The sequence below is a fragment of the Monodelphis domestica genome, chromosome 3 (genome assembly GCF_027887165.1).
Source record: "Monodelphis domestica isolate mMonDom1 chromosome 3, mMonDom1.pri, whole genome shotgun sequence".
In the NCBI taxonomy this organism is placed as follows: domain Eukaryota; kingdom Metazoa; phylum Chordata; class Mammalia; order Didelphimorphia; family Didelphidae; genus Monodelphis; species Monodelphis domestica.
In genome coordinates, this window is record NC_077229.1 from 181,826,488 (window position 1) to 181,837,501 (window position 11,014).

The 11,014-nt window shown below is 38.7% G+C and overlaps 2 pseudogenes; both read left to right on the forward strand.

Annotated features, from left to right (window-relative positions):
* Positions 1-7,668: 7,668 nt before the first annotated feature.
* On the forward strand, positions 7,669-8,689 carry LOC130457981 (pre-mRNA-splicing factor ATP-dependent RNA helicase DHX16-like; annotated as a pseudogene).
* Positions 8,690-9,124: 435 nt separating this feature from the next.
* LOC100029577 (pre-mRNA-splicing factor ATP-dependent RNA helicase DHX16-like) lies at positions 9,125-10,703 on the forward strand (annotated as a pseudogene).
* Positions 10,704-11,014: the final 311 nt, after the last annotated feature.

Below are 11,014 nucleotides of genomic sequence, written 5' to 3' on the forward strand. Positions count from 1 at the left end.
AAAATGGTAAATCATTTTGGAGAGCAATTTGAAATTATACCCAGTGGTCTATAAAATGGTATGTATTCTTTGACTCAGCAATACCACTATTTGGTCTGTATCCCAAAGAAGTCAGAAAAAGGAAAAGGACTTATTTGTACATAAGTATTTATAGTAGCACTTTCTATCATGTCAATAAATTGGAAATTGAGAGGATAGCCATCATTTGGGGAATGGCTGAACAAGTTGTGGTATATGATTGTGATATGATACTATTATGCTATAAGGAATGACAAGAAAGATGGTTTCAGAAAAGCATAGGAAGTGTGTTATGAAAACTGTTCCAAAGTGAAATGAGTAGAACCAGAAGAATATTATACGCAGTGACTGGAATATTATAAAGATGATCAAATATGAAAGACTTTGTTTCTCTGATCAAGACAATGATCCAAGGAAATTCCAAAAGACCCATAATGAAAAATGCTATTCATCTCTAGATAGAGAACTAATAAACTGTGAGTAGAGACTGAAACATGCTTCTTCATTTTCTTTATTTTTCTTTTTTGGGAGGAGGAGGGCATTTTCTTTTGTAATAGGTAATATAAAATGTTTTACAAGGCTTCATATATAGAATTGATATACTGCTTGTCTTCTGGAGGGATGGAAGAAGAACTAGAAGTAGAATGTTAAAATGAATATTAAAATGCTTAAATTGAATTGGGAAATATTTGACAAAATAAATAAAACATTTTAAAAAGCAAATTTTTTGCACTATTCCCAATAAATCTGTGTTATTCACTGTGTAAATGGAGAAAAGAGGAATCATTCAAATGGAACTGTGCTGAAGTAAGTTTATACCAACTAGAGAAAGTAAATTATTAAATTTTCAGGGTAAACCTTCATACCTCAGAAATAGGAAAAGACTATCAATCAGGGCTAAGTTTATGATTAATTGTGTGTGTGTGTGTGTGTGTGTGTGTGTGTGTGTGTGTGTGTGTGTGTGTGTGTAGACTTAGAAGGCAAGGAAGAAAAGGTTAACAATGCAGATAAAACTTTAAAATTTCTTCTACAGAAGCTCCCCACTATACCCTTGCCCCTGGAAATTTAAAGTTAAACATTTACCAATGCGATCCTTTCAAGAGATATTAAGGAGATTTTAAAAAAGGACAAAATTTAGTAAGTTATTGAATAGGTGGGGTGAGTTGGAGTGAGGATTCAAGAGTGACACTGAAAATATATACCTGACTGAAGAAAGGATAATTTCTCAAGAGAGTTCAGAGAAGAGATTTTTTTTTGAGGTAAGAATATAGTGAATTCCACTTAGACATGTTGACTTTGAAATGTTTATGGGATATCCAGCTTAAAATGTGTAATAGGATGATGGTGATGCAAGAAAGATGCTCCAGAGAGAAGTATTAGATATGGAGGTCTGGGTGACATTGGCACAGAAATGATAAATAAACCCCCAAAAGGCCATGAGATCACCAAGTGAGAGAATGTAATCATTGAAGAGAACCCATGATAGAGCTCTTGGACTATACCCCAAGTTAGGGGACATGACAGAAAAGATGTTCACAAAAAAGAACTCAAGAAAGAACAGTTAGATGAGTAGAAAGAGAACTAGGAGAAGGTAGCATCACAAACACACAGAGAGGAGAGAATCCAAGAAGAGAGGGTGTTCTATAGTGTCAAATGCTATAAAGACATCAAGAAGGATAAAGCCTGAAAAAAACATTAGATTTGGCAACTAACAATTCACTGTATCCTTCAAAGAAAGCAGTTTCAGTTGAGTGATGAGATCAGAAGCCATATTAAGGAACTTTTAGAAGAGTGGGAGAGAAGGGGAGGCAGGAATAGAAGTGGCTTTCAATGTCTCATCTTTTTCCTCTCAAGTTCAGTATCTTACCCCTTGTGTTCCCTTACTACATTAGAACTGTTAAGAACTAAATACAATATATTCCAAATTATCCTGCTTCCAGCCCATACAATTCCCTTCCCCTCACATATTCCAACTCTACTTTATGTATGCTATATATGTACTGTATGTTATTTTCCCTCATTAGAATGTAAGCTCCTAGAGAGTAAGGACAGTCATTACTATTTGTATTCCTAGAGCTTAGCAAAGTAGTTAACACTTACTAAGGGCTCATTTAAAGCAATATCTATCTATGCCTTAATTTTAGTGGCAGCTTTGATTTTACTCCTTATCGAAAAAAAAAAGAAAAAAAAGTGGGATTAAGTGGTTATTGAATCTGGGGCAAGAAACAAGTATGCAAGGCATTGTGTTAAGTAAACACTTTACAAATATCTCATTTGATCCATACAACTCTGTGAGATGTGTTATTATTGCCCACATTTAACAGATGGAGAAACTGAGGCAGACAGCAGTTGGGTGACTTGTCCGTGGTCATATAGCTCGTAAGTATTTGAGGCTGGCTTTGAACACAGATCTTTCTGATCATGTCGAGCACTCTGTGACCTGTGACACTACATAGCTGAGAGAACTTGCATCCAGTTATCTTACTTCTGCAGCCTGGTGTTAGTGGTGAACAGTAGCAAGTTGTTTTTCCCAAAGACAGTGCTCTAATATGGAGGGAAACTTTTACCAACTTGCTATATCACAGGACATTCCACCTATGAGCTTCCTACTGAATAGAGAAACTAGCAAATACACCATGAAATACATAAGGAGAATTAGAGAGCTGCATATATGTGGCTGAGAAAACAAAGTAAATTAAAAAAAAACACCTTTCCAAGTATGAGAAGATCAGATTGTGGTGCTTATTTACTTTTGAACACCGGTAGCTCATATTAATTAGAGGACCTCTCCTGCCATTCCCCATGAGGTACATCAATGGCTCATGGCACAGCCAGTTATTTCCAATGGAAATAATGACTTACAGATGCAGTAACACACCATAATGCCCAGAATTACTGTCACATTATCTCAAGATGGGACAGGGCATTTGACTCATGGCACGGCAGTGCATCATGGTGCATCCTGCTTATTATGCAAATTTCTGGCTCCATTTTCTGCTCATTATTAAAATGAAGGGCTATTAGCAGCACTGCCTAAAGCTAGTAAGTGCCACACAAGCCTCTGTCTTATAGGGCTCAGTCAAATTGTTGCCCTCCTGACATTAGTCACCCCTGGTGTCTCACAGCAGGGCTTCACATGGACAAAGGCAGGCATGTTTGTGAGCATGTTATGGGAGGAACCAAGATCTGAGAAGTCTTTCTCCCCCTTATCTCTTCAAGTACACCCACTCAAACTCATGATTCATGGGTGGGAAGGTAAAATTTTATTTATCATCTCATTTTACTGAATGTTTATATAGACTTATCTATTTTATTTCTCTCATCTTTATTTTTTCTATGTATAATGCTACTTATTTACTCCTATATACAGCTTTTTCTCATCATCTATTTTACTTTTATCTCTCATCTACCTATCTACCTACCTACCTATCTATCTATCTATCTATCTATCTATCTATCTATCTATCTATCTATCTATCTATCTATGTGTCTGTCTGTCTATCACCTATTTCTTTGTATAGTGCTACTTATTTACTTTTATCTATAGCAATCTGCCATTTATCAGTCTCTATATCTCATCTATCTATTGTGCTGCTTGTTTAATTAATTACACCTATTTTGATCTCTCATCTTTCCATCTATCTATCTCTATGTATAGTGCTGCTTATTTGCTTCCATCTATATTAATCACCCATGTATCTCATTTCTCTTTCTCTTACTGCTTATTTACTCCTATATGGACTTTTCTTCCATCCATATATCTTTTCATCAAATAATCTATCTACCTACCTACTTATCATATTTATCATCTATCACTATAATTTCACCTGTCAATTGACCTATCTATCCAATCTATATCAATCTACCATTTATCATTTCTTTCATCTATTTACCTTTCTATACATCCCATATTTTTCTCCTCTCCTCTGTTTCTTTCTCAGTCTCTATTTCTTTCCTCTCTGTCTTTGTCTCTGTCTCCATCTATGTGTATGTAAAAAGGCAGAATTGTATAATGCCATGTTGGGAACCTATGGCACATGTGCCAGAGGGGGTTTCTCTCCTCTCCCTCTCCACCATACCTGAGGTAATTTCTCACATGATCCACCCCCCTCTGTCCAACAGTCCAGTGGGAGTGCTTCCTCCCTCCCATGCTTGGGGTAAAGGGGTGGTTCACATGTGGTGTGAGGGTTGCAGTTTGGACATTCAGTCTCTAAAAGGTTTGTCATCATTGGTATAGTGGATAGAGTTCTGCTGTCATAGTCAGGAAGACCTAAGTTTGAGTCCTGACTCTGAGATACCCACTTACTATGAAACTGTGAAGTATTTCACTTTCGTCTTCATATCCTTAGCTCTTAATACAGTAGCTGGCACAAATTGACCACTTAATAAATGTTTGCTAATGATTGATTCTAACAAGTCACTCAATCTTTCAGTGCATGAGGATATATGTCTATATATACACATAGGTACATAAATGTATACATCAACATTTACACACACACATACTGCCTATGTATGTAGAAGAAGAGGTAAGTTTGTAGCATAGTAGATAAAAGGATTAATTACGGGGCTTAAAATAAGCAAGACCATGGTTCAGATCCTGTCTTCATACTTTCTAGTTCTGTTTCCCCATATAAGTCATTTCATCTTATGTCTCAGGCAACTTTCTAGAAATTATGTTTTAGGTTATAAGCTGCTTATGCTGTGTGGTAGTGGGATTTCTGATACCATGAGTTCTTTGCACTATCAAAATCAAAGATTCTTATGAATCCCTATATATGAATTCATTTTTATTATAAAGCAGATGATTTTATAGGGAAGGAAAAAGAACCTATAAGACACTTCTTCTAAAAAGCATTTTGGGAGATTTGTTTCATTATTTGCAATAAATATTAATGTATCATGGGTCTAAAGTCTAGTTTCCAGAAACAGGACCTTGAATCATGGCTGTATCAACAGACCACTACACAAGTAGAAAATACCAAAGGGAAAAGAAACCATGAAAAATATAAATAAAGGATGGTAGAAAAGCACAGACTATTCTTGCTCCCCTCCCTCCCCTTTTCTTCTCTATCTGTGACTGCAGTTATTTCCCTTGAGGCCATGAGAGTAGAGGAATGTGAGGCTCATCATTTTTTCACCAATCCAGGAAGATTGCATGAGACTGAGATGAGCAGATGTCCATTCCTATAACTGGAATGAACCTTCTCAGAAATGGGACTCCCTGTGTTCTGTGAAAGGGGCCTGAGATCAGTTTGGTAAACACAGCTGACTTAATCGAAATATACTTGCAAATATGCATTGGGGAAAATTGTACAAATAAAACAAATATAGTGTTTAAATGCAAGAAAACCTAACCTGGATAAGACAAAGCAGTCTTTTGGATCTGCCCACATAATTTTCTTCTTCTCTTCTCTTCTTTCCCTCCCTCCCTCCTTTTTCTTTCCCTCTCCCTCCCTCCCTCTCCCCCCCTCTCTATGTATCTATGTGTCTATCTGTTTATTTATTTTTACTTACTATTTTTTTTGTCTCTTCTTAACATCCAGGTTTGTTTTGTGGCAAATTTGTTAATTTGTCTGTGGAAGAGGAAATCAATGCCCTATGTGCTTTTAATAAAATAGAAATATAGGGATTAGAATTTGTATAAGAAATTCCCACATGAGTAAAACCTTCCCACAAATATAACTTCTTTGAAATCAGACATGTGCTGAAGTAAACTCCAACCAACTTAAGAGCCCCTTGTTGATTTTTTCAGTGTAAGCATTTACACTTTGGAAATTTGCTGCAAATTGGAGCTTGATTTATTGTTTGTCAATTCTTTAGAATTAAGATTAAGAAAATGTCAATAATGCAAATTAAATTTAAAAGTTTGTTGTACCTAAAAGAGCTTAAAAATGTGTACATTTTCTTTTACTGAGAGTTGGTTGTTAAACATTTGGCAGCAACATTTCTTGTCTTTAACAGGGCTTGGGAAACAGCAACAGATTTTACTCTCTCCTCATTTGGCATTTGAAACAAAATATTTCAAATTTCAGTAGGATCTCTAATCATATCCTATGATACAGTCAATAGTTTTTTTTGTCATTGGGAAGTTATGGAATTATAGACATGGGACTTAAGAGTAGCCTTAGTCAGTACAGTCTCTCCCTTCTATAGATGAGTAAACTGAGTCCAACAGAATTGAAGAAATATACAATTTAATCACACTCAATGCATATACAAAGAAGATCCTACAGACCTACCACTAGGAGATCATATTCTTTTAATTTTATCCTTCCATGGGAAGAGATTAGTTACAATGAACCTCCTTGGCTATTTTCCTCATAAACAGTGGGAGCCATTGGGGAGATGGTAGACTGGAATTAGAGATGCAATCTGTGAACAGAGAGATTTAATGTTTGTGAAATAAAAAGGATCAAAGTCAAGACATTAGTCTTATTAGTCCTAAATTGTAACTAACTGAATTAGAAATCCAATATAGTATTCTCACCTTCTTACCGGATGTGATTATGAAAATCTTTATGATTTAATGCGGCTATACTGTTAGCACCAAACCTTTGTTCAAAAGGGAACAGGCATGATAAACCTTCTGTCTCGTGTTAAGAAGCCTTTAACTGAAGACAGATATTTTGTCCTTCTCTGATAACCTCGACAATTATTCACAGTTTTTTGTCTATAATTTCTCACACTTTTCACACCTTTGTTTCTCTGAAAGTTTTCACAAGTTGTAAATACCAATTGATTTTCACATGTTACCATTTCAAACACACACACATACATATACCAAACATTCCCATTTTCTTGCCTATCACCAAAAGAGAGGAGGTGTGAGACAAGCAGAAATCTCATATGATAGTTAATCTGGATACCATGTGAGTACCAAATAAGAGTCACACAGAGCAGTGGGTACATTTAGCATTCCAGGGTGATTCAGAGACAAATCACATGGGCCTTGACCCCTTAACTTTTAGAAGGCCAGTAGGGTTGGGATATTAAATGACAGTGGCTGCAAGCCTAATGGTTTTCTGAATAATGAGCAAGAGAAATGGCTCCAAGGAGAGATTCCTCAGGATCACAGACTCTAGCCAAATGTATGCTTGAAATCATGGATCCCTTGAAGACGGACAAGGATGAAAGATTCACTGTCTCCTAAGACAGCTCATGACAATTTCAAACAAATAAAACCAAATTCAAACCAAAATGATATGATGTAATGCATTGCAATATTATACAACACAATGGGGCAGAATACAATGCAATGCATTAAACCGGCTGATGCATGTTTATAAAATGTGTACTATGTGGCAGGCATGTACTAAAAACACTGGCAACACAAAGATATGACAGATATAATTATAATGAAATTCTTTTGACTAGACACTGCCTCACATTAGCATTCATCTGCTGGTACTGGTTCTGCCTTCTGTAACCAAGGAAAATAAATATAATCTCACTAAACTTTGAAAATGTTCAACCCTTTGAAAATGACAGTGGACTTCCATTTTCTTGCCAGTTTCAGTAGAGGGTCTTCTAGGAAATGGTAGGGAAGTGGGCTGAGGGCTTTGGGCATCTATACTCTCTCAGAGACCCCTCCTTTCTTGTTCCTCCTTTCCAGAGTGATGGGGAAACCCAGACCTTAAAGTTGCTATGGGCATAGACCACCTGGACCCAATTGCTAGAACTCAAGGAGGCCTAAAGTTCTGAAATGGAGACTCTTACTGGGATGGAGTGCTGCATACAGGGCTAGTTGCAATACCATTCTGGACCTCAGAGAGCAGCAGATTGGGCCATTCTTCATGGGCACTGCTCAGTGCTGTTACACCATAGACCACTTCCTGGAAGGACTGTGGGACACCTGCACTTTGGACCTCAGCAGACTGGTTAGAGACTTCCCTCTGGGGCTCTGAGGAAAGTTCCCAGAAAAGGCTGTTGGAGAAAGACTAGTCAGAGCAGCACAGTATGAAGAACTATTCTTACCAGCTTCTGGAGGAAAGTGAAGACAGTGATGGGGCGAACCAGGGTGGAAGAAAGAGTAGGGGATTCCAAAAGAAGATCAAGAAATGGAAACACCTTTTGAAGAAGACCCAGGAGGAGGAGGAGGAGGAAGAACAAGATTCTAAATGGGAATAGAAAAACACAAGTGTAAATAAGATCAAGGAGGGACAGAAGCCAGGGTCAGAAGATGAGTGGGAACTAACTAAGATAGAGGGTTTCAGGACCTGGAGGAACATGATGCTATTGCTGAACACATCTGAAAGCAGGGCAAGGCGCGGATCCTCACAACCGTCACAATAGTCAGAGAAGAAGGCATATGAAGAGGCCCAGAAGAGTATTAAGATGACTGAAGAAGACCAGAAAGCAATGGTGCTTGAGCTCTGGAAGAAATCTAGGGGGGGGGGGGAGGACCTTGTAAAGCAGTGTGAGAAGCTGGAGGATCAGAAAGTCTACTTGGCAGAGGAGGAATTTCTATTTGGAAAGGTGGAGCCTCTTTCTGTTTGGAGAGGTGCCACACTAAGCAGCAAGAACTCAAACATAAAGAGAATATAGGGTCTGGCAGGGCAGTACAAGGCAAGTGCTGGATGCCACAACTGGATACCATACATTAGAGGAGACTCAGGGACAGCCAACTCAAGGGAGAAAGCTGTTGGAGGAAGAGTCACAAGCTCTTTGAGAGGATCAGGAGCACTGAGAGGAGGGCCATTTCGGGGCAGTTGCCCTCCCAGTTGAAGTCAAGGATGCTGTCCCCTTGGAACTGAAATATAGAAGAGGAAGACACTACTGAATGTATTCAAGCCCCACCTCTCCAGAAGAAGCATTTGGAGACCAACAGAAGTAGTCAGTCAAGGTTGTGTGCAGTAGCCACCCTATATTCCCATTCCAAAAATCACCTCCTTAATGCCATTGCTAACCACTGGGGAAGACTACTCAGATCTTCCAGAACTTTTTTGAGGTTCTCCTAGAAGAGAATGAAGATTGTTCCATACTCAGCCTTAGATAGTGGCAACCAGAGTAGCCTTGGGAGATGGGAGTGAAGCTGGAAAATGAAGTTGGTTACAGAATCCATTTTCAAGATGGCACCATATAAGAAAAGGCTGTTTTAAGACACATGACAGATAAGATGCTTCTTCAAGACCTCCTTTTTGAGATTGACCTTGGAATTTACAGTGTGATGATAGTGGATGAAGCTCACTAATGGAATTTATACACAGGAATACTGTTTAGGTTGATCAAGGATGTTGCTCCATTCAGCCCAGAACTCAAGGTTCTTGTGGCTTCTGCCATGCAGGATACTGCCTGTTTTTCGGCCTTCTTTCATGGTACCCCAGTTTTCCAGATCCAGATCCCTGGAAAACTGCCTGGAAAAACCCAGAAACCCCAGAAACCTGCAGGTTTCCTGTTGACATCTCCTGTACCAAGGCCCCAGAGGCAGATTACTCAGATACCGGTGTGGTGAGTATGCTACAGATCTACATCAATTAGTCCCCCAGATTGAAGCAGCTTGTGAGATGCTGTGAGGTCACTGCCATCATTTGGACTCCAAGATCTGGGAGCTACTGGTATTCCCTATTTAGGAGATCCTGCCTTCTGACATGCAAGCTTGATTCTTCCAGCCAACACCCCCTGAGACACCCACAAGGTGGTAGCAACAAATATTGCACAGATTCCACTGATTATCAAGGATATTATTTATATCTTGAACTGTGGTTTATGCAAACAAAGTAGCTACAACCCCAGAAGTGGCATAGAATCCCTTACTGTCACACCCTCTAATCAGTGAGCTAATCAGTGAGCTACTGGTACAGGTCTAGTGGATGCAGGCAAGTGCTTCTACATCCACACCACCTGGACCTTTTAGCATGAATTTGAGGAGAATGCAGTGGCAGAGATCCAGAGAACCAGCCTAGGAAATACTGTCCTCCTTCTAAAGAGTCTGGGAATCCATGATTTGATGCACTTTGACTTTCTGGATCCCCCACTGTACAAGACTCAATTTCTGGTTCTGGAATTGTTGTATGCTCTGGGAGCACTCAACCACACTGGGCCAAAAAAAAATGGCAGAACTGCCTGTGGACCCTGTGCTATATAAGATGATTCTGGCATCTGAGAAGTATGGCCATTCAGGGGAAATCCTCAAAGTGGCTACCATGCTGTTGGTCAATAATTTCATCTTTTACCATCCCAAGGACAAAGTTGTCCATGCTGTTAATGCTCAAGCCAATTTCTTCCTGCCTGGCAATAAATGTTTATGAACTTTGAGTCAAGAGCCCACTATTCTTCCCATTGGTAATAAGAGAATTTTGTGCAGCTTTGTTCACTCGTGGGGCTCTAGATGACTGAAAACAGCTAAAGAGACTCCTGGAATGGGTAGAAGTTGGGCTCAGCTCCTGCCAGGGGGACTATACTCATGTCCAGTAAGGCCATCACTGCTGTTCAGGCGGGGCACCAGTAGTGAAACAGCAACAAACTGCTTTCATTCAACCTAACTCTTGGAGCAGCCATGTTGGCTACTCTACCATGAATTTGTCTTGACAAAAAAGGAGTTTATGAGACAGATAGATACTAGAAATTAAGAGTGGTTGACTCCTTGAGGTAGCTCCTCACTACTACAAGACCAGGATCTAGAAGATCCTAATGATAAGGAAATGCCCAGGAAAATTGTTAAGTCCCAGAAGGAACTGGTTTAGGAGAATGAACAATTATTTCCTTTCCTTAGCTCCTCATTTCCATTGTATGGGTTTTTGTTGTTTTAAAATAATTTCTTTTCCCTCCTATTACATGTAAAAACTTTTGAATATTCTCTTTTTTTGTTCTGTTCCAAATTTGGTCCCTTCTTCTGATCCTCCTACCTCACTCCCTGCCTATTCTCCTCACTCTCTAAGAAGGTAAGCAATCTGATATAGATTTTATATGTGCATGTAAAACATGTAAAACATTTTGTCATATTAATTGTTTTGTGTAAGAGATCTCAAATAAAAAAAGAAAAAAGAAAATTAAA